The following is a 20,821-nucleotide window of genomic DNA, read 5'->3' on the forward strand; positions in this document are numbered from 1 at the left end:
ACGGCGACCGGAAGTCATTCATTTTCAATGAGAGTGAGCGACACCCAGCGACGCGAACTACCAATCAGAAAGTATGTTTGCACCCTCCTCCAAAACCGCACCTCTGACTTTGGTTCCTACTGATTATTTGTTCTGATTGCAAAATGGAGGAGAGATTGATAGTGGCCGTCTCTGCATGTCCCGCACTTTACGATGTGTCCCTGTTATTGGTTATGATTTTTTAAATTCCTGTTTGATCTTCGAGTCTGGGGTAAAAAGTTAAAAAATTATATAAACATTTTAGGTTTATATACTATATGTGTTTTAGACACACTATGTTTTTTACACGCACTCCTTTATAATCGTGTGTCCTGTCATCAATATATTAAAATACTGCGTCCTGCTTTAAAAAACGTGATTTGCATATCTGTCACGTGCTGCATGCCGGCGATGTTGGACATGCCCCCACGCGACGCGATGCTGGCGACTCGATGCTGGCGACTCGACTCGTTGTTCGCCACCCCCCACCCCCCGGTCAACAAAGTACGTTCGTCGTCGCCACACCCCCCCCCCCCCGTCAACAAATTACGTTCGCCACCCCCCCAAAAAAGGAGCCATTTGGGAGCCGAAAGAGCCGACTCTTTATGAGGAGCTGAGCCAAAAGATCCGGCTCCCTAAAAAGAGCCGAAATTCCCATCACTAATGCAGCATGACCAAAGAAATAACAAGACTCACTAGACAAAGTAAAATAGAATATACATGGAACTCCAAAAACAAGACCAAATAACTGTAACACTTAAAAACATATAATAAGCAACTAACATGACATACACTCTAACAAGAAACTAAACATAAGAAACAAAGTCAAAGTCAAATTTATTTATATACCGCTTTTTACAACACGTCACAAAGCAGTTTTACAATCATATGGGTCCAGATCCCTAATGAGCAAGCCAAAGGCGACAGTGACAAGGAAAAACTCCCTATGATGGTGAGTATTAAGAAGAAACCTCGAGAGGACCAAGACTCAAAAGGGAACCCATCCTCCATTGGGCGGCCCGTTAGCACAAGTCCGTATTTGTGGACAAAATGTGGTTCTACAGTTATAGTTATGGTTCTTGTTCCCCGGTCAAGTAGTCACAGTCCCTTCGGTGCAGATGGTGAGCCTCAGGTAGGAGCTAGCATCAGCACGTCCTCTTGCGGCAATGATACATCCAACCCCGGCATCAGTACATCCACTGGCAAGCCAGACCATCTCCCAGGTGCTTGTAGGTGCTTGCATGCAATTGTCTTGAGTAGAAGCATGCAAAAAGATAGACAATACAGGTTGAGTGTGTGGACATCAATTCAAACATACATAGCTCACGTGCGAGTGATTAGCATGTGCCTCCGGCAGGCTAATCTATAGCAGCATAACTAAAGGGAGGGGTTCAGAGGTGACCACAGTCGTGAGGGCTCACTGAGACATTACTTTCCAGTCAAGTCATTGTCACAACTAGAGTGATGCCATGACACAGCTGGATGACAGCGTCAACATCTCAGATTACCAGAAATCTCAATGTCTGGGGGCCCCCGAGCCCCACACCTTACAAGGGGAATATTAACTGAAGACTTGATTAAATAGATGAGTCTTAAGTCTAGATTTAAAGATTGGAACTGTGTCAGAATCTCAGATTGGAGCTGGAAGGCTATTCCATAATTGAGGGGCTTTAAAGGAAAAAGTTCCGCCTCCAGCTGTAGTCTTACAAATTTTTGGAACTAAGAGAAAACCAGCATTTTGGGAGCGCAAAGGGCGAGATGGGCTGTAGTAAGCAATGAGTTCACTCAGATATTGTGGGGTAAGACCATTTAACACCTTATAGGTTAACAGAAGAATTTTAAATTCAATTCAATATTTAATCGGAAGCCAGTATAATGCCGCGAGAGTGGGAGTAATATGATCAAATTTTCTAGCCTTAGTTAGGACTCTAGCCGCAGCATTTTCTACAAGTTGTAGCTTCTTTATGGACTGTTTAGAGCATCCAATTAGAAGACCATTCCAGTAGTCCAATCTTGACAAGACAAAAGCATGGACCAGCTTCTCTGCATCAGCTAATTGTGGTAGAGTGAGATTGTTGGGGCAATCTCACTGGTTCCCTCCCTAATGATAAATTGCGGTGGAGCCATGCGAGTCGCGGGGCAGGTTTATCCTGGTGTTATAAATAGCGGGGGTGTGGTTACTTGGGGAGACTCCCTTCTGTCATCCCGCTTCTCCAGCACCTTTAGTGGTGCCAATTTATTGTTGTTGGGCCTGGCTTCCTTTGGTGGACCAGCTTAATACCGTCAAGTTCGGTGGGCGCGTCATGAGAATTACTGCGCTGATCTACCACAGGTGGGCAGTTGCTATATGCCCTTTGAGAACAACCTGGTTAGTCATCACGCTGTTCTGAAGAATTCGCAGTGGCTGTCGGAGCAATGAGCGGATTCCAGTCATGAGGGGGAAAGAAGACAACAGCATTATAGACTTTCGCCCAAAAATAAAGTTTGCGCGTGGTTCCAGTAGCCGGCAGTGCTGCTGTTTTGTTTGGGCCGTTCGTGATTCACGTCGTTCGAGTGATCGTGTGTTTCGTGTTTTCTATTTGTTTTCCCTGTTACGTGTTTAGGCTCAGTTTGGCGGCGACCTTCTTCTTAGTTTTACATGTTTGATTTGGTTGAGTGTCTGGTTTTTATTTCTTTATCCCTTTTTCGTTTGCAGTGATTTTGTGGTGTGATTTGTTTCGTGGTTTCTTTAAATAGTGTTGGTGCCAAACTGCGCTGCAAAGCGTTTGGTTTTTTGTGTTGTGTTTGTGACTTATTGGTCCTCTTATTGTCCGGGTTTTGTTTAATTATTTGATTGTTTGTGCAGGGCAGGAGCTGCAGGCCGGACAGAGGCAGATGTTCCAGGTGGTGGAATCTCGTGCACGGGTGTGGTAGTGAGTGAAGAGTATTGAGTGTGAAGTGTGGTCACGGTGAGCGTACAGTATAGAGGTGATCTCGTAGCTCTCATCTTAATTACCAAGGCCGCAGCCCTGTTCCCTCTTGTTTTACTTGTCATTGTGAGTCTGTGCAAATTATATATTTTTATATACGATCCATAAAGTGGTCGAAGTATATTTTTATATTAAAGAAATTATTGAAACTACCTCTCTGGTCCAGTGGTCTTGAACTTGTGTCCTTTTCGTTAATGGTTTTCGTTTGTGCTGAGGCTTTCATTTGCCCCAGTATAATTCCTTGGGGTGAAATTCCCCTAGGTGGCGTAGTCGTGCATCTTCTTTTTGGGTTTTTGTTAGTTCTGCTCGCCACATAATGAAAGTAAGTGTCTCAGCTTGGCGATACTATGTAAATGGAAAAAGGCAGCCTTAGTGACATTGCATATATGTGTGTCAAATGAAAGATCCGAATCAATAGTGACACCTAAGCTTTTTTCGGGAGATTTAGGTGTTACTGAAAAACCATCTAGGGGAATATCAGCCCAATTGCTTCTAGCAGCTTTGGGCTCAAGAATCAGCACCTCAGTCTTATCGGAATTTAGTTGAAGGAAATTAGACGCCATCCAGTTTTTAATGTCCTGGACGCAGTACAAATTGGTAACGATCTGTCAGGTAGGACCTGAACCAGGAGAGTGCTTGACCTCTTATGATTGTCTCCAGCCTGTTTAGTAGAATATTATGATCAATGGTGTCAAAAGCAGCACTGAGGTCTAGCAGTATGAGAAAAGAAATGTGTCCTTTACCAGAGGATATTAAGAGATCGTTCAGTACTTTAGTCAGTGCCGTTTCAGTGCTGTGATGTCTAAATCCAGACTGAAATAACTATAAGACATGTTCTGTCTGTAAGAAGGAAGAGAGTTGTGAAGAAACTACTTTGGGTATGAATGACAGATTAGAGATTGGCCTATAGTTGGACAGTTCCTGGGGATTAAGACCAAGTTTTTTAATTAGCAGCTTGATGACTGCAAGTTTAAATGAACTGGGAATGTAGCCCAGGCTCAGAGAATAGTTAATGGGTTGGGACGGCATCTAGTATGCATGTGGAGGGCAGATTTGACCAATGAAATAAGCTCCTCACAACCCATTGGGAAGAAGGACTCTAAAAGGGCATCACAGCTGACAAGACAGCTGCCACGGTGCATTGGCAGGTAGATAGCATGAGATAGCATGACAATTTTTTCCCTAATTTTGTAAATCTTATCATTAAAGAATTTCCTAAATTTGTTACTGCTCCACTAGTGAGATTAGTGAATTGATTTGTTCTTGACTGCTCGTTAGGCTAGAAACAGTTTTAAATAGGAGTCCTGAATTGTTTTTATGTTTTTCTATCAAAGTAGAAATAAGTATGAGGATTTTGCCGTGTGGAGGGCATGCTTATTTATATTCAATAAGGCTGCTTTTCCATGATAGTCTATACACTTAGTCATTTCTGCTCCAGGATTCGAATGGCTTGTTTGAGTGTGCCTGTTGTCCCAAGGCGCTATTCTTCTCTCACTGGCTCACTTATATTGCAACGGCTCAACCCTGTCTAAAGCTGTACGAAGAGAACTCTCAGTAAAACGCTCTAGCCCTTCCGCAGCTACAGGTGGATCAATGTTTGTCAGATCCGGTAAAATATCAGTCGGCCCAGCTATGGTACTAGATAATAATAATAATAATAATTCTTAATTTTTATATAGCACTTTTCAGGAACCTTTCATTTAAAAGTAACAGAACAGAAAGATGGAAAAAGTACAGGCAGCAGACAATAAGAATAAAGCTGTAAATGGGAAGAGGTCATGAAGTATGGTAACATTGGGAGCTGATGATGGAGTAAAATAAAGTAGACCAGTATACATGGGAGTTGACAGTGGTGTAGGGGTTTGGAGTCAGGTATTGAAGGTAAGGGGAGTGTTATAGGCCAGTGCAAAGAGATATGTTTTTAGATTTGTCTTGAAAGTGGAAAGAGAAGCAAAATGTTTAACTGGAGAAGGGAGAGAGTTCCAGATTTGAGGTGCCATTCGAGCGAAAGCTCGGTGACCAAAACCTTGGAGGTGGAATGTAGGGGTGGTTAGTAGTCCAGCAGAGGAAGACCTGAAAGAGCGAGATGGTTTGTTTGGAAGAAGAAGATCAGATAGGTAAGAAGGTGCGAGATGATTAAGGGCTTTGTAGGTCAGAAGAAGGAGTATAAACTGGATACGGTATTTGACAGGGAGCCAGTGGAGACTTTGAAGGACAGGGATGATGTAGTAACGTGCATGAGTGTGGGTAAGGAGACGGGCAGCAGAGTTCTGAACTATTTGGAGTTTATGGATGGAGGAAGAACTGATACCCGATATGAGTGAATTGTAGTAGTCGAGACGATTGGAAATGAAAGCGTGAATAAGAACCTCAGCAGCAGACTGAGAGAGAGATAATCTGATTTTAGCAATATTACAGAGGTGAAAAAAGGAAATTCTAACGACAGAGTTAATGTGAGCAGTGAAAAATAGGGTGGAATCAAAGATGACACCCAGATTTCGGATCAGAGGCGACGGGGAGATAGAAACATCATCAATGTGGAGGGTGAAAGGAGGAGTTTTATTGAGGGTCGATTTGGATCCGATAAGAATGAGTTCAGTTTTATCACTGTTGGGCATAAGAAAGTTATGTTTCATCCAGTTCTTGATTTCAGAGAGACAGGACTCTTAAGACAAAAAGGGGTGGATTTTGAAGTGATTTGGTGCTGAGGTAAATCTGGGTGTCATCTGCATAACAATGAAAGATTGATTGATTATAGAGACGCTGTATGTGTCCAAGGGGATGGATATACAGAATAAAGAGGAGAGGGCCAAGGACAGACCCTTGTGGGACTCCTTGAGAAACACGAGAGATTGAGGAAGTATAGCCAGAGAGAAACTGCTGCCTGTCAGTCAGATAGGATGAGAACCAATCCAGGGCAGTACCAGCAATGCCAAGTTCATGCAGCCTTGACAGAAGAATGGAATGACACACTGTGTCAAAGGCTGCACTTAGATCAAGCAATAAAAGAATGTTCAAAGCACCAGCATCAGCAGACATGACTAGATCATTAGTGACTTTGGCTAGAGCTGTTTCAGTACTGTGAAATGGACAAAAAACAGACTGGAATAGTTTGAAGAGATTATTAATATAAGGTAATCTTGTAGCTGACTGGCAGCAGTTATTTCAATAATTTTAGAGAAAAAAGAAAGGTTAGATATTGGACGGTAATTATTTAGGTCGGATTGGTCAAGGCCCGGTTTTTTAAGAATAGGTGTAACAGCAGTAATCTTAAAGATAGAAGGAATCTGGCCAAGGATTAATACCACTATTAAGCCTAGCAGATATGCTACGGGAAATGAGAGCAGCACCCTCCCAAGAGGGGTGAATGCCGTCTCACATCAAAAGGCCAGGCCTGCCCTCAAAACGTGTCCAATTATCTATATAACCCACTTTGTTTTCTGAGCACCATTTAGACATCCAGCGGTGTAGCGCTCATAACCTGCTGTAGGTTTCAGCGCCATGCCAAACTGGAATGGGACCAGAGCATATTACAACGTCTGACATCGTCCCCGCTAACTCACACACCTCTTTAACATTATCCGTAGTGATCTCACACTGTCTTAACCCTACTTCATTGGTGCTGAGGTGTATAATTATCTTGGAAAATTTACGTTTAGCCAGCACCTTTCGATTAGCCCTGATGTCAGGCGTTCTAGCCCCCAGGATACATTTGACTATGGCCGCTGGTGTCTCTACAGGGGTCGCTCCATTCACGTGTCAGAGCTGTGAGTCTCCTATAACCAGAGCTCTTTTAATAGGTCGCTCAGTCAGTGTATCACTGAGTGGGGCAAACCTGTTTGACACGGGAACCTGAGCTGAACGGTGCCCAGCCCTACGGCTATGCCGCAGAGACGACACCCATTCGCCCCGCTGCGAGGACTCTAATGCCAGAGCTGAGGGCTCGCTAGCTACGGCTGTGCCAACCGGGCCTGCTACGCTAGGTGCTACCGACTCTCTAGGACTTTCTAAAGCCTGGATGCGCTCCACGAAATCTTCTCCGTCGTGCTAATAATTAATCTACACTTATCACAATTAAAAAATGGGCAAACATCTCTTCACATGAAACTGAATGAACATGCACAAGCACTACCACACTACACATGATGCAGTCTACAATCAAACAAGACAAACCAAGAAATAAACAGAGACTTACAAGAACACAGAATGAACTCAGAAAACCAAATAGAAGGACTCACATTTACACAAAACCATAAACCCAAAGACACAACAAACAGAACAATACCACATTGTGCAATTTGCAACATGCAATACATTCTGATACAAGCTGACTAGAATCACTCAAACCACACCCCTAATTACAAACGTATTAACACGCACACAACAGAACGCACACAATATAAATACATGAACTAACGTGCAAACCAAAGGAGACACAGCTGAAGAGGATACAACCTGGGGAGTGATGAAACCAGTAGCGAACCGTGACCTTTAAACCTGGGCCCGCTACCCCCCCCCCCCTCCCCCCCGAAATTATTTTTTTCCTTTCTTAATAAACTAAATAAAGAAAAACTGAGACGACAGTACAGCTTTAAAAACGCAATAAACAATAATATCTGTACTAGATAACATCTTAAGCAAAATAAGTTTCCAAACAAAATAAGGTTCACAGCTCCGTGGTTCTCGGAAGCGGAATATGTAAACAACGCGCACGAGGACGTCAAAGGGATGAATCGAAACTAGCTAGCGATGGTGCTAACGACAGCTAGCGTCGCCACAGCGGGCGGAAATTATCATACAGTTAAGCCCGCCCACTAAGAGAGAAGATATGATTGGTCAATTTTGCTGTCATTTGAAACTGGTATTGCGCTGAATTATAACTGCCAGGCCCTCTGTAAACGAACAGCGGGCATCACAGTCCTGATAGGGGGAGACACAGGCTCACAGGCTTCCACTCAACCCCTCACCTTCCAACACAGATTGAATAGACACGGGTGAATATTTTATTTGCTTATATTTTTGTAATTGTTTAGATGTCGAATGTCAAACTGTAAGTAGATAAAATAAAATTGGATAATTATATATATAATGCTTTAAGAATATTTTAGGCCCTCTGAGAGGGCGTAGAGGGCCCTGACGGTTCCCCACTGGATGAAACAATACAAATAACGATGACACACAACATGATTGACAGAAGGGGCGGGGCTAGACATGACATTCAACACGAGTTCCACTTTTTTCCTAGCTACATTTTTGATACATATACATGATGTATGTAAAAAAACACCAAACCAATATGTTTTTAATGATATTAGCTTTGATTCGCAATGCAACCTGAGATGCACTAGATTACTTATTAAAACATATAGGGTGCATTGTGGGAGGTCATTAGAGTTTAAGGTTGTGAATCAGGGCGTATGCACTGGGTAGACTTTAACTACATTACAATTGGAGGAGTCAACAAACAAAAAGAAAATGTAAGAAGAAAAATAATAAGGTTAATACAATGTATGTATTAACTGACTAATTGCATAAATTGACTTGGAAACTGAGCTGTGGCACACAAGATTAAGCGGGAGAGCTGAATCACGACATATGTGGCAACCCTAATGAGTCTATAATATAGAACAGGTGCTGCTGATGATCAGGTGAAGCCAGAGACAGCGAAGAGCATGAAGCAGGAATGCCAAGCACTGATCACCTGGCAACCAGGAAGGCAGATGTGGAGATCTGATGGGTATGAATGTCCCAGTGGCCCAGAATAGTTCCTATATTTGGAAAATGGAAAGAAAATGGGTGAAACCCAATGGTTTCTCTACAACAAAGAAGTTGAAAGAGGGTGGACTGTCTATTTTGCCTCTTGCATCAACCAATATTATGTGGATGTTGCTTTCTATAAAATTTAAGTGTGCATTTGTTTCAGGAAGATTTGACTTGAAGAGGCAAATCTTCATTCCACTATGAACAGCCTGAACAGCCTGAAACATCTGAGTGGTTTCAGTGGTAAGTAATGGCTGGATTTGTAGAGAATATCCTGATATTGTAGAGAAGGATTTATAGTTGGTTATCCAGCAGTACCACAACATGGTGTGCCTTGTCATTTAGAGTGATTTAAGAGTTCTCTATCAATATCCCAAGAACTTGACCTGGGGAGAGATATTATATATACTGCTCAAAAAATAAAGGGAGCACTAAAATAATACATCCTAGATCTCAATTAATACAATATTCCAGTTGAAAATCTTTATTTATTACATAGTGGAATGTGTTGAGAACAAAACAACATAAAAATATTCAATGTAAATGAATATTATTATCCCATGGAAGTCTGGATTTGGAATCATATTCAAAATCAAAGTGGAAAATCAAAAGACAGGCTGATTCAACTTCAATGGAAATTCCTCAAGACAAGTTAAAATGAGGCTCAGTAGTGTGTGTGGCCTTTACATGCCTGTATGACCACCCTCCTGATGAGGTGGGGATGTTCTCCTGAGGAATCTCCTCCCAGACCTGAATTAAATATGGTCTCACAATGGGTCTGAGGATGTCATCCCGGTACCTAATGGCAGTCAGGGTACCTCTGGCTAGCACATGGAGGTCTGCGTGGCCCTCCAAAGAAATGCCTCCCCACACCATTACTGACACACTGACAAACAGGTCATGCTGAAGGATGTTGCAGGCAGCAGAGCATTCTCCACTGTGTCTCCAGACATGTGTCCACACTCTGCCATGTGCTCAGTGTGAACCTGCTCTCATCTGTGAAGAGCACAGGGCACCAATGAGGAATCTGCCAATCTTGGTGTTTTCTGGCAAATGCCAATCGCCCTGCACGGTGTTGGGCTGTATGTCAAGACCTCATACAACCCTCATGGAGTCTGTTTCTGACAGTTTGGTGAGATAGCTGACAAAATGCCAAAGTAACCAAAACATTGTGACCGGAGGGTCGTGGGTTCGATTCCCAGTCCTGAGGCCATGACTGAGGTGTCCTTGAGCAAGGCACCTAACCCCAACTGCTCCTAATTTATATAGCATGTGAGGATATGACATGTGACTTCATATGTATATAGTGAGAATAGAAGAGTTCTAAGCACTGATCCTTGTGGCACACCAGAGGAGACACCAGTATATAGAGCAGATGTGGATCTGGTCTGCAAGTTATGAAACAAACCATCGCCATGCCAGCAATCCCAAGGCTTGTGAGGACAGACGGGAGGATTTTGAGACTGACCATGTCGTGGGCTGCTGAGAGATCAAGAAGAATCAGGACTGATCTAGCTTGGCAAATCTAGCAGCATACAGCTTCTCAGGAATGGCTACATGTACCATTTCTGTGGAGTGTGCTGCTTTAAAGCAACACTGGTTAGGACCCTGACATTTATTCTGTGTAAGAAAGACAGACAGCTGACTGTAAACACAGCACTCAAGAAGCTTAGAAAGTTATCCCGACTGGTAAGACTTTAGAGCCTACAGTCTGCCTTAGTTTGTCTGTACTGTACCTGTAACGTTCCATGTGATGTTTGCTCCTGTTTTGCCAAAAAAGGAAATAGCCATTGTGTTGGCACATTTGTGTTGTTACAGATGTAGGTTAGCAAAGAAATGACACAGCAAGTAAGTTTAAAAACCACAAATAAGACCTCTTTTGTAGCCCATGTCCTAATCCAAACAAAATACATGCTTTAAATATAGTTTTTTCACCCTGCAAGCACAGTACTTCAGTACTTCACAAACATTGTATCTAGTTGGTGATGTAGTGCCAAGCCTCATATGACATGTTTGTTTTTCTTGCCTTTAGGCATGTTATAGGACAGTTATGGTTTTCTGAAAAGCACCAAGAGACATTACTTGTTATTAAATGCAGTGTACAAATGAAACTAAATTGTTTTCACATAAATCTACAGTACGATGTTCTCTGTGTGTTAAGGTAAAGTAAAACGTGAAAGAATATACACATAGATCTATTGCAGTCATTTTTTTAATGTCAATGTCCATCCCCGCATGCATACACCTGGTGTCACAGACACAAATGTGATTACCCTCTGACTGCAATTGCAATTACTGTAATTTCTGACAATTTCTATTATTACCTCATCCATTCACATATTAAATGAGTTAAATCATTACTTAAAAAAGGATCACTGTGCAATTATACATTTTGGAAAATTGGGTTGGGTAAACAAAATATGTATTGTTCACAGAATGTATTATATTGTTGCTGCATGGATTTATAATAAATTGGAAATACATTACAATACTTTGCAACAACAAAGCTCCAAAAGATGATGAATGTTTCATAAAAATACATTTACAGTGATGAAAATGACACAAAATACATAATAATAAAAAGAAGCTGACCTGACTGGTTCTAATCTGTTTCCTGCTAAATTGGCATTGATCATAATGCACATTGGTGTGATGTGTAATTGTGAAAACTGACAGGTGGAATGACACATGTGAAGTGGATGTCGGGCAGGTTTAAAAAAAACAAAAAATGAAGAATAACTAAAAACAGAATAACTTCTACAGTCCAGTCATCATAGGGAGAAATATTTTCAAATCAAAGTTCTACTTTTGGCTAATGTAGTAAATTTTTTTTATTTAAACTTGGGTTTAACACTAGCTCTAATAGATTTCTGTTAAGTACATATACATTAATAATAGTATAACAATCTCTCATTGAATCACCTAATATATTTCAGTAGCACACATAAAAGATTTACAAGGAAGGAAAATAAATTAATTTCTGCGTTTCCAGAGGTCAATGTTAAACTGTTGGGCAAATTTTTTACCTTCACCTGTTATTGCAGGGGTATTTATTTATCCCGCCTTTAGTCATCTCACCTGTCTCGTGTCTCGTCACATCTGTTACATATTGTCTTGTGTATTTAAGTGAACGTCTTGTCATTATTCTTGACTCGTCCTTGTAAGTGTTGATTCGTGTAATAGCGTCAAACACTTTTTTGTCCTCGCTTCAATGTTTCCTGCATCTGTCGTTCCAGCATCCTGTTTCACTCGCCCTTCGCACGTTACATAATAGATATAAAAAGATTAATTATTGTAAATTTTGCGCTCAATTTGTAATTAAGCAATTAGAATTACCCTCTGTGCGATAATAATATGTGCACCTGCAGGCCCGTTGACAGTCTTGCTGGGGCCCGGGACAAGAAAGATTCATGTGCCCCATGCGCACATTGCGCAAGGGTTCGCGCGAAAATGACGTAATCGCAGTGGCTCCGCCCGTGCGCGAGGGCCTCGCGCGCTGTCGGTTCGCGAGGTCGTGAACCTCTCGAATTTTGTAACTTCGCGCGCGCCGCGCTTCAGCGCAATGAACAAAGTCATGTTTGTAGGGTTCATACACCTTTATAAGGTCTAATTAAAGCACGTGTACGTCACTTTAAAGGTCCATTTCAATATTTTCCAGCACGTTAAACTTAATTAAGTTAAATATTTATACACATACTCGAAATGATTCGAAATAATTCGCTTTTTATCACATTATTTAATGGTTGTTTATTTTCAAAACGCCCAATCTTAACGTCTTCACGAGAACTGTTCAGTCAGACAGCTATTTGTTGTGAAATTGCATATTAAGTCTCCCAATACATAACTCAGTAGAAATGGTCTCCTCATTTAGAGAGAAGTGAACTGCATCCAACACCTGGCTCATCAGCTCTCTCTCTCGCCTCCACTGTAGATGTTTTTTTTTTCTTTTTGAACCAACTCATCCATTCATTGCTGATTGGCTAATAATCACACTGAAATGTTACTTGAATGGTCAAATTATGCAGATTCCAACCGGAATCCACAAAGGTAAATGGGGCAAAAAGAGTAAAGGTGCTGTGATTCATCAAATCATGTGCACAAATATTTAAACAAAAGCATTTATAGGATAAAAAATTTATAGGATGTGTGAAACATTCATACCCCCCCCCCCCCCCCCTTAGTATTCCACTCTGAACCCTGCACTTTGAACCCTGCAACTCTGGAACTGTTGTTCAAAGAACTGGAGGTACCAAGAGGTTTAAGCATCACAGTGCTACCACTGGAGCCTCTGTCCCCAATTCCAATATTTGCCCATAAGCCCCCCACACCTGACCTCACAGTATCTCCCCACCACCACCACCACCACACACACACACAGACACACACACACACACACACACACACACACACACTTTTCTTGGCTATCATTGAAGTGTGTACTCAGCAAAATGCACTAATAAGGCTCAATGATCAGGCACTTTTAGCGGACACTGTATCTGACTGTCGGAAAGCAGGTGCCCTAATGTCTAGCAAATGCCGGTTATTACAGCATATATCTTTGGAAAAGGTAATGGAATATGCCACTCTTGGCAAGCCTCTAATCCAGCCATTATAGCTTAATGTGATTTGGCCTCTCATGCCGAGAGAGATCCAAGGAATGGAAGCTGGGAGGTGTAGCGGCGGGTGGTGTTAGGAAAATGTAATAGGGAAATGTAGATAGAATGATGCTGTGTTTAATACCCCCCCCCCCTCCCCCCCCCCCAAAAAAAAAAAACAAAAAAAAAACCACTACGGAAGGTATCTTAGAGGATCATGGCCACTGATGGAATGAGAGGCGTGGCATGTATGTGGGATGAGCAACCCTACACAATACTACAGGTCCCCTTCAGGATGGCCTTCAGTTTCACTCACGCCTCAGTTAACTGTTCAATAGTTCATGCTCCTCACTACACAGTCACTTACCCACAGGATCCTAATGAATAAACCCCCTGTGAATAAAGCCCCTGCCCCTGACTGTACTATTGGTACCAGCAGAAAAAAAGCATTAAAAGAGTTTAGATTTACCTGTAGTTTCTCTGGTCTGCACCTCTTGAATCCCACTAAGTACATTGTTGAACTGTAGCAGTTAAACAATATATTGTCACTTGTCGCAAGAAAATGTGACTTGCATGAACTCTTCTACACTCTGACAAAAGCCTCCTCTCCACTTGTGCAACCTGGAATCTGAAGAACTGCATAATGCATAAAATAACATGGCAGGAAAGCAGTGTCTCCTAAGACAAAAACATGATTTTGTTCCACCCACAAAAACAACGATGTTTGTTTAAAATAATGTTTACACGAAATGTCTGCCACGCTACTGCGCGGATCTCGGTATTGACACGTTTAGACGTCCTTCCCACTATTTATACTATAAATCCGTGCTATTTATATATTTCTACGTTTCTCCAACATATTGGCTATGGTTCAGCAATGTCTAAGGAATCACGCAGCATGTCTGATCAATGGGATTCTGTGGAATGTGCATCCTTAGACTGAATGATAAAGCATTCAGTCTGGTTCTTCTCAGACATGAGACAAGGCAACTAATTAGATACGCCAGAGGCACACCAGCCTATCCTCATTAAACCCCTGTCAGGACAGCACTAACGAGCTTTTAATGACAGCCAGACAGACACATGCCACCCCCATCCATTGTCTCTATGCATGGTTTCTCAATAGAGAACTACTGTCAGGCGAGATGCTACTCAAACAAAAGCCCTCAAGTAACATCCGTCTTGATTGAGGGACCTGACAGTGAAACACTCACACGTGCCATCAGGTGACACCAGGTGAAGATGGTGCACAGGTCTTTGTAAGGTCTTTGTCTTCTTGTACTCTTGCACATGGAGGTTTTACTTGCAAAAATTTTCAACAACAAAAGTGAATTAATGCAGGTTACTCAGTTTGAAGAAAGACGTCAATAGTGAATTTTAGATGTATTTACCTGTGGTATTTACCATTTGGAAACCTTTTAAATCAATCTGGATTTCTATAAGGATGACAGCAAAAATAATCATTATGTAAGTCATAATGATAAAGATAACTATTTATGAAGTAAACTTATGAAGCAGACTTGGAACATCATTTCTGCTGTTTCTAGGACTGCTCTTCTGGACTGAGGTCAATGCAGTCATTTGTGAGACCTATTGCACCCATTTCTCCAGATTAGGAATTATAGCCTCAAGCACCTCCATCACCACTACCACAACCTTGGTCTTAATCTTTCCTCTCTCAGTCCCTAGAAGTTCTCATATTGCTTCCTTGCTTAGGATTGCCACATTTATTACACTTGTGTTTTCTGGGTCGTATGTACTATCACTGTGTCTGTTTGGTGCACCAGTGTTTGCTTGTCTTTCTGGGTATGGAGGTCTCACAGGATCTGAGCTTTCTTGTCCTCCACCACTCTCTGTGGCTCCTCCCACTTGGACCTGGGGATGTCCGGCTCATAAGTCTTGTATACGTTCTTGTCTATGATCTCTGCCTCTTGGCTGTGTCTCTTCTCAGGCAACATCTTGCATTCTTTTGCTAGGTGCTAGAGTGTCAAATGGGTTTCTTTACACATACATCTTTACACAGACATTATGAGTCTTGTCTAGTTTGATAAACCCCTGCTACAAATGACCCAGTGCTTAGTGCTTGTTAGAGCTCCCGTGATTAGTGGCTCTGTGCTGTCTTTCAGTCCTGCCTTTTCCAACCATTGGTTGGATTGCCTTATAAGTTATCTCTGCTGTTTATCAGTGGTACTTTAAATGTAGGGGTTTATCCTACCATGGTACCTCTGCTTTATTTCCCCCATCTGTTTGAGACTCATGGTTTTATTATCATTATAATCAGGCAACATCTTGCATTCTTTTGCTAGGTGCTAGAGTGTCAAATGGGTTTCTTTACACATACATCTTTACACAGACATTATGAGTCTTGTCTAGTTTGATAAACCCCTGCTACAAATGACCCAGTGCTTAGTGCTTGTTAGAGCTCCCGTGATTAGTGGCTCTGTGCTGTCTTTCAGTCCTGCCTTTTCCAACCATTGGTTGGATTGCCTTATAAGTCATCTCTGCTGTTTATCAGTGGTACTTTAAATGTAGGGGTTTATCCTACCATGGTACCTCTGCTTTATTTCCCCCATCTGTTTGAGACTCATGGTTTTAATATCATTATAATCATCATCATCATCATCATCATCATCATCATCATCATCATCATCCTTCTTCTTCTTCTTCTTCTTCCTATTATGATTATTAAACAATAACATTATCTTAATATTATTATTAAGATAATCTTAATATTAAATAATAAGCCTGGGGTTTAATAAAATATCAAACTACAGGCATACCACAAATGTTATAGACTAATCAGCCAGATGCTATGACTACTGTAGAATTTTCTCAAATAGCTTATAATTCATTGGTCTCTCCATCACTGTAAACCATCGAGGCCCAGAGACAACAAAGCCATCTCCCTTATATTTAGTGCCAACACATTCTTGCTATCATGCCACAAGTGGGATGAAATTTTGACTTTTGGTGGTATATGCATTGTCACTTGTTTGGGGATTTTAAAAGTATTCAAGCACACTGGTTTTTGTGGAACACAACCTCCCAGTGAGAGTAATCATGCACTAAAGATTCTTCCATTTTTGAACTCTCAGCCCAATTGTGTAGTGATGGACAACATAGTCTTTATAAATCAAATCAAATCAAATATATTTGTATAGCGCTTTTCACAACATATGTTGTCACAGCGCTTTACAGGATTTACAAGGTTAACAATACTATGGGTCCAAATCCCAATAAATTATTTTAGAACATCTTCCCATGTTTTTAGCTTCAACAACTTTTCTTGAAAGGTAGTCTGAAATCTTTCTTGACTGGTATATATTGTACAATATCAAAATTCTTTTGAACAGAATTCTCCTTTGAAGACCAGGTAACATTTTATTCCTGTTCTCTGTTAATAACAGTAGGCTACTAAAGACTGAGCTTTAAAGGGCAGGCTTTCATCTTCCAGCTGGGTGAAAAAACTGCTCCACAGCTGTTAAAGGACAACTGAATGGATTAAATAACAATTTATTCACACACACAAAATATGAAATAACCAAATCTTTGTTGAAGGCCTTTCTTCCATACTAAAGTACCAGCTGAGATTTATGGAAAAATATGAGGATAAAAATTTAGAGGATAATAGGTTTTACATTTTTTTTAAGGACACAAAAGAGACTATTTACAAATTATTTGTGTCTAAATTGGCCCTTCCACTAAGCTTCTGTGTTTAATCTGGTACAGTTATCCTTTGTCACTTCTATTTGGCTGAGATTGCCTTAGAAGACTTAGAGGTGTGCAGATTGTAAAAATTCCATGGATTTAAGTCACAACATTTTGATTAGCAATTAACATGTAGCTATTAGTCAGGTGTTCAGTCCCTCTGCCCTTGTATCATTGCCAGACACAATCACATGTTCCTGTGTGCCTTTGAGGTCATCATTACAAGACACAGACAAATTCACATGGGCTGTGTTCGAAATAGCCTACTACATACTGGATACTGCATACTGCACTCAGTATATACTGGATACTGCATACTGGTCCTCGTAGTAGTATGCAGTACAGTTTCCAGTATGCAACAAAAGCAAAGCATACTATGGGTCACGTGAACGTAGCGTTGCATGATGGGATGCAGTACACCACGAAGATAGCTCTGTTCGCGTACTGGAATATTTTGCGGAAGTAGTATGTCATCCGGGGATGTTTCGCATACTGGAAACATTCTTTTTATTCGCATACTGCATACTGGATACTGATTTGGGGCCCAATCAGTACGCCAGTAGTATGTAGTAGGCTATTTTGAACAGAGCCATGCTCCTGTGTGCCTTTGAGGTCATCATTACAAGACACAGACACAATCACATGTTCCTGTGTGCCTGTGTGGTTGTCGGGGTTTTAACAAAAGTTTTTCTGTCTTAAAAGTCAGGTAAAGTGCTCTACCTTCTGGATTCAGTAAATACAAATAAAATGTTCAGTATCCTGAAACCTATAAGTTTGTACATACAAACCACTATTGCAAAGGTTCTACAGCAATATCCAGATTAGCAATCACCCAACAGGACTATGACACACAATATAACTCCACAACAAGATTTCTGCTTCATTTCACAATTCATGATTCAATCTTCCTACATTTGTACTTTATTATTAGTGTCCATAATTGCTAATAATTTTGTGCTGCTGTATGGCTGTTGGTGAGTCATTAGATGTTTTAATACACAGTGTTGCCTTATAACATTTAAATCCAGGTAGTTGTTTGAGTGTTGCCTGGCCGCTCTGGCCAGTAATAGACCCGGCCATTGATTTCTCCTAAACGCTGTTAATTCGGCTTTTGTTTTGCAACAATGGAGCCTTCCTGGCTAATTGCTGCTTCCAAAGGTCATTTCTAATGAATGTTGTGGCTGGGCGGCTGCAGTGTGATTATCTGAGGGTTTATCGTAGCATACTAAGCAGGGGTAAATGTCACCAGGGATCAGATCCAAATGATGGAGAAGGAAATGTGAACAAGCTAATTACTCACCATGCAGTTAAAGTACTATGTGTTAAGAAAGGCACATTCTATTCTATTCTATTCTATTCTATTCTATTCTATTCTATTATGTCATGTTTTATAAAAAATAAACTGCATCTGTATATATTTTCCAGTATGAAATTTCTACAATGTAAATAGCTAAATTTCCACATTTCTAAACCGGCCACATTATCTAAAACTTTGAGAGAATATAAGTGGTGAATGTTGAGACATAGATTATAAGACTGATGACTTCACACTGCCCTGCTGGACTGAGAAGTGTGAAATAGATCTGACAGGAGGGGGAGGGGCATTATCTGATGAATAACGGCCATTTTATGCCATTAGCGTGTTCTCACGTGTCATCTCCAAACACTTGTGTGATTGATTTTCTGCGGACAACCGTGAAGAGCTTTGCATCAGGAACTAGCATATTCCACAGTTTAAAGGAGGAGATTAGAAAGTAAAAAAGACAAAAAGGGAGAGATAAAGTGAAAAAAGGGGTATTAGGAGCATTGAAAAGAGGTTTACTTCACACTGAAGAACTCCAGTATACTGTGAAATCTGGCATCCTTTCTCTAACGAGTGTGAATGCTTTCAGAGAGGAAGTAAGAATGCATACCCAGGATAATGTGTCTGTGTGTCAGTGTCCTTTTTAGGAGACAGTTCTCATTCTAGAAATCAAAGAAATGTGAAACAATAGAAGAAACCTCTCACAATAACCCAAACTGGTGTGAACTGCCACCTGCTCTGTTTTGACAGCTCTCATGGAAACGGGCCAGCAGGAAGGAGCGTCTCTGCGCGTTTGGCTCGTGACGAGCCCCACCTGTCTCTGGCGTGATGGTGTTAAAGTATAAGGATGTTTCTGGCCTTCACCCGAACCACCTAAAAAACACGCTCGACTTCCTACACCTTCCCTGGTTCTCTTGGCCGACGGCCCGCCTGTGGGGGTCCCAGCAGTGCCTGATGCGGTCGGGTCGGGTGATCCTCAGGGCAGTGGACTTGTGCAAGCAAACAGCCCTGGTTCAGCCCCCCTGAGCACTGGCCATCTATGTGTCACTGGCTGTTAGTTATATAAATGTATCTGTAAATCACATTTAAGGTGTGTGAGTGTGCAGGTAAAATAAAATGTGTGTGGTACAGCTGAGAACAGCAAGAAGGGCAGCAATGTACCGATTCCTACCATGTTGGGATTTTAACGAAGTAAATACTTTTGTAAAGACCTAATAATAGCAAATACCATTTAACACAGTGTGCATGTGTGTTCACTTTGGGGTGTCTTACCTCATTCTGCCGGACATACAGCTTTACACCATGTTCTAAGAAAAGACACATAATGGAACCTTTTGAAGAGAAAGAGCAGGAGAAGTAGAGCTAAAATGAATGGATTAAGATTAGAGAAAGAGAGAGTATTGTGTGGGGAGGTGAGCTGAAAGAGAAGTATAAGTACAGGCAATGTCAGCCTGGATGAGTGATTGAATGGTGTGTGTGTGTGTGTGTGTGTGTGTGTGTGTGTGTGTGTGTGTGTGTGTGTGTGTGTGTGTGTGTGTGTGTGTGTGTGTGTGTGTGATCATTTGTACATATTCTTAATGTCTGCAGCTCTTTTATAGTAAACTGTTATACATGACCATGATATCAACATATATCCCTTATACACTGGATGGGAAAATATTTAAGTCCTCAAAACTTCGACCTGTGTGTCTTTGTACTTCAGAAGAAAGTTTTGATTTTGTGAATATCACGAGCTCCTCATTTATTCTTAGAAAGACATAGAAATGAAATATCTATGAGCTACAACTATAAACTGAAATTGTAGGGTTTAAAGGTCAGCTTACTGTGTCAGTCGCTTCCAGTCTTGGACATGAGCACTAACCAGCAGTGCACAGACTCTGGAGGACTGCAAAGGTCAAAGGTCAGCCACCTGACCAAAAAACTTCTCATTTCAACAGTCCCATGAAGCAGACAAATGAGTAAAATATGCTGATTTCTCTACCGTTAAAATGTGCTTTATATAAAAAATTATGTTGGACATATTTTACAAATCTGTTGTAGTGATGTGTGTGACTACATTTTGTGGCTCTGCGTATAAGAGACAACGAGCGAGAGAGACAGCGAGTGAGAGAGACAGAAAAAGGGTTTTTAGGCACAAAGCATGGTGACTGTTGCTGGAGTGCGATATCTCACAGTTGCTCTGCATCGACGCGATGCAGTGTGTTGGACTGCTTCATGCACACTTCTGAAACAGACTAAAGCAGACGGCTGCTCTATCAAACTCTCTTCTGAGTCACTCTCCTCTTTCTCTTAGAGTGGGATCTGCCCCAGAGCTTTGGTGAGCGATGGAACCATCCTCATTCAAGTGAAGTAAAAAACAGGGAACGCACTGTACAACATGTCTGCTAGAGGAACTGTATTAGCAATGTGTAAAATGGAGATAAAATGATATAAAAACAAAGGTAAAATGATAACCATGGAGTACATTC

The sequence above is a fragment of the Brachyhypopomus gauderio genome, chromosome 2 (assembly GCF_052324685.1).
Source record: "Brachyhypopomus gauderio isolate BG-103 chromosome 2, BGAUD_0.2, whole genome shotgun sequence".
NCBI lineage: Eukaryota > Metazoa > Chordata > Actinopteri > Gymnotiformes > Hypopomidae > Brachyhypopomus > Brachyhypopomus gauderio.